Here is a 4,422-nt window from a genome sequence, read left to right on the forward strand (position 1 = left end):
TATGAGCGGCCTCTCTCGCGAACGAGAGAGCAGAGCACTTCGTAGAAGAGACTGGTGATGGGCCCCGAAGGGCCGTGAGATCAGCTGACGTAAACAGGAACAATCCTCCTCTGTGAGTGCCTTCTCACGCGAACGGGAGGAGACACTTCGTAGAAGAGACAAAAGGAGCAATCCTCCGAAGAGGAGCCCTTAGTGCGGCCTCCTTCGCGAACGAGAGAGGTCCGGATTGATAATGCAGCTGCTCAGCCCCTAGAGAGTAGCTACAGAAACGACCGCTCAGCCCGGAGAGCATAATCGCTAGTACCATGGTCCAGCCTTGCAACCGCTCAGCCCCTTGAGCAAGTCGCAAGGGCGGTCGCTCAGCCCCAAGAGCATAACCGCCTAAGGAACAGGGAAAAGAAAAAGGGAAGTTAACTAACTACCCTGGAGGCGAACCTCCTTATCGTTCTAGGATGCACTGAAGAGCTGGCAGTAGTCACGGGGGAACTTCTAAGAGAAGGGAATGCCCCTGACAATGGCCTAGGGAGACGGTGGCAACAGCCGACTCCCCAGGAAAAAACAAGACAGCACAGCTTCGAAGGCACACAACAGGCACGAAGAAACAGCATCGTAAACTGGAAAATAAAAAGAATAATTATTTAACAGAAATTCCCCCGGGTCAAACTCCGAAGAGAAACCCCGAGGGAAAGAAAAATAAGAACGAAAGTAGGTATACGCCTCCTCCCCCCCGGCATCCCGGGTGAGGGGAGGACGAATATTTAACAAAAACAGAAATTATAACATTATAATTATGCAACTGACTTTGAAGGTTCCAAGGATCACCGACCCCCGAAGGGACATGAGCCCTGAGCTGAAAAGTTAAAACACAATTATATTCATAAAAATAATTGAGACAAATAAAAAGAAATAGCGACTCGGTCGAGATGCTATCGTAGGCGTAGAACAGAGTAAGAAGTGAATGACTTCAAGAGAAGGGCCGGTCTTCACGAAGGCAACCATGGTGGCCTGGGAGTGAAAGGCCGTGATCAAGAAAAGATTGAGGTGGCCTGCAAAGCCAGCGAACACTCTCGTAGACGAACACAACACACACTGCACAACACCGAAAGCAAAGGAAACTTACTATTTCCTATACACAAAAATATATATAAACATCAATAATGTTTAAATATATTAAGTATAAGAAAAGCTAAGTTAAAAGACAAAACAATAATGGCCGTCAAGTGAGGATAGGAGCGGAGACTTCCGATCGCTATCCGAGCCAAAAGTAAAGTGAGCTATTCACCGGTGTGTGTGAGGGGGGAGGGGTAGCTAGCTACCCCCCCCCCCGCTAACTAGCGGTGGGATAGGAAACCCTCGTTAAAACTTTATGGCTCGTCTTCAGCTGCGTGGTTTGTATTTCAGTTACGGAACAAATAGATTTGCAATACACAGTAGTTCTAATTATTACACTGAAAGCTGCAGAAACCCTTTTGTTAATTGATCCTAGGTACAGAGTACAGTACGGTATTTTCTAAGTTGGGCACAAAAAAAAAAGGGAAAAATTATAGGTTTTAAAATTTCTATCAGTGGTCATACCTTAGTTCTTGAGGTGGACGAGGCAATGGCATCCTTGGCAGGAGCAGAATTGCTCTCCTGCTGAGCCCACACTTCCAGAACCCTGTCCTTTGAAGGGAAGTCCTTCAGACCCAAGGAAGACCACAAAAGACGTAAGGTGTTTGGACGCCTGACTCCCCTCACCCGGAAGCTCTACCCGTTTTTAAATTTATATCATTGAGCATACAATCTTTCTTGACCCCATCAAAGACTAAAAAGTCAAGAAATAGAGAAAAATTGTCTGTTTTCCCAATCCAACTTCAACAAGATCTGGTTACTTATATAAATCAAAACAAAACACTTTAATTTCTTGGAGTAATCATCATCATCATCATCTTCTCCTACACCTATTAACACAAAGGGCCTCCGTTAGATTTCGCCAGTCGTCTCTATCTTGAGATTTTGAATCAATACTTCTCCATTCATCGTCTACTTCACGTTTCATAGTCCTCAGCCATATAGGTCTGGGTCTTCCAACTCTTCTAGTGCCTTGTGGAGCCTAGTTGAAAGTTTGGTGAACTAATCTATCTTGGGGAGTGCGAAGATCATGGCACAACCTCATAGTGTCAACAAATCACTTAAATTGTTTGCCAAGGTGGAGTAAACAGTGTCACTTAAACTATTATAAAGGAATCTTAATCAAATAAAACTTTCACTCTGTGAGTTCAGAGCTCCATGGCTTATGTTCTTCTTTGATCACTCGTTTGTTATCTGCCAATGTCTCAGATCTGGAAATATCTCAAATTCTAAATGCTTTCTCTGTTGAGACCTGTTCATTTCATAATGAGGAAGTGTGAAAGGAACTAAAGTTGAATAAAATACTAGAATTTTTATAAAGATTATTTATTCAATTGTAAAATTCATGTTTAAAAATACAATATCTCAAATTAACAACTATTTGTGACGCCTTAAAAAATTTACAAAATAAGCTTCAATTTCATACAAACAAGCATGAAAAAAGTTAAAACAAATATTCAAAGTCAATTACAATTTTAGACAAAAAAAAAACATTCCTTTTCTTTATAGTCCAACTGAGAAAAATATCAATTTAAGAAGAACTTCAAAGTAATATAATTTTTTGTACTTAGGAAGTCTGAACTTTGCCTCAAAATTCAAATTAAAAAGGAACCTTTCTATCAGCAAGGACACAAATCAGGTAAGAAAACTAGTGCCAAAGTTTGACACATAATCAATGCACAAGAAGAGGATGTAAGATAACTCTGCAGTGTCTTTTGCAACGCTAGCTTTGGCACAGTCTGTCCAAAGATTGTCAGCCAGTCAAAGATGGTTGGGTTGGCTGGAAAGATTAGTTTGAAAGGTATAAAATGATGATCAAGAGTAGTCAGACTGAAGAAATACACATGTGTATTCGAAAGACTAATCATATCACTAAGTCCACATGACAATGTTAGAGTGTTGTTATTATTATTATTATTATTATTATTATTATTATTATTATCATTATTATTATTAATTGCTAAGCTACAACCCTAGTTGGAAAAGAAGGATGCTATAAGCCCAGGGGCCCCAACAGGGAAAACAGCCCAGTGAGGAAGGGAAACATTGAAAATAAAATATTTTGAGAATAGTAACAGCATTAAAATAGATATAATAAATATTTCCTATATAAACTCTAAAAACTATAACAAAACACGAGGACGAGAAATTAGATAGAATAGTATGCCTGAGTGTACCCTCAAGCAAGAGAACTCTAACCCAAGATGGTGGAAGAATATGGTACAGAGGCTGGGGTACTACCCAAGACTAGAGAACAATGGTTTGATTTTGGATTGTCCTTCTCCTAGAAGAGCTGCTTACCATAGCTAAAGAGTACTTTTGCGTTAGTGCAAATTCCGTATTGGGAAACACAGGGGAAGAAAGAGCAACAAAAGACGCCAGTGGTGGGGACTCGAGGAGGACTTACTGGCTTTGTGTACCAACCGTGTGTCATACGATTGTACATAGTTCATTTTGTGTATAATTTATGCTTGTATCTTTGCTCTTCCCTCGCACTGAAAAGAACTTGAATAAATATGCCTGTTTTTCTCACCGGTAATGGTGTCGGTTTTGAACATGAAATTTCCTGTTGCATTGAGCTTTTGTATATAAAGGAGAGTGTTCTATGATAAACTCACTCAGTTGCTTTCATCCTGTCTTTGAGTAACATCCTTCTCTTAGCCCGTCCCACTTGTCTGTAACCCCTATGTTACGAGGCAGTGGATTCGTCCTTTATATTTCCATGTTCCTGTTTTTTATTTTTCAAAAGTTCTCTTTAATTTATATTGTATTTCATTGTAAACAAATAAAAAATTCTTTCTATTCATTATGAAGTTATTATAGAATATTTTTTTTCAGATTTTTTTATTATTTTGCTCTAAATAATAGTAAATCACTGTGAATCAAAGTATAAAAAAACTACATATTTTATACAATTTGATTTTTCATAGCTATTCAAACCTGAGTCATTTATATTGGGTAAACACAGTTCATGTACAAGGAACAAGAGGACACTAGCTCACAATGTCTCTTCCCATCATTCACCTGGACAAAGACTGGGGCAGGACCTTTGGTAAATGACTAGGGTTTGTATGGCTACGAAAAATACAAATTATAAAAAATCTGTAGTTTTTTCCTATGCGGAAACAAACTTCTGAGTCATTTATATGGGGAGTCTTCCTTAGGAAGGAGGAAGTCATCGTGAAGTTCAAAGGTATACTCTACCCTTCCTCTCTGGAAGATCTAATTACTATAGGTAATAGCAAGAGATCAACGTAAACCATTAGAGGACAGTGTGGTCGGCTCGTAAAGAAGCAAGACCAAACTACCCAT

Source organism: Palaemon carinicauda, unplaced genomic scaffold (genome assembly GCF_036898095.1).
Source record: "Palaemon carinicauda isolate YSFRI2023 unplaced genomic scaffold, ASM3689809v2 scaffold271, whole genome shotgun sequence".
Classification (NCBI taxonomy): Eukaryota; Metazoa; Arthropoda; class Malacostraca; order Decapoda; family Palaemonidae; genus Palaemon; species Palaemon carinicauda.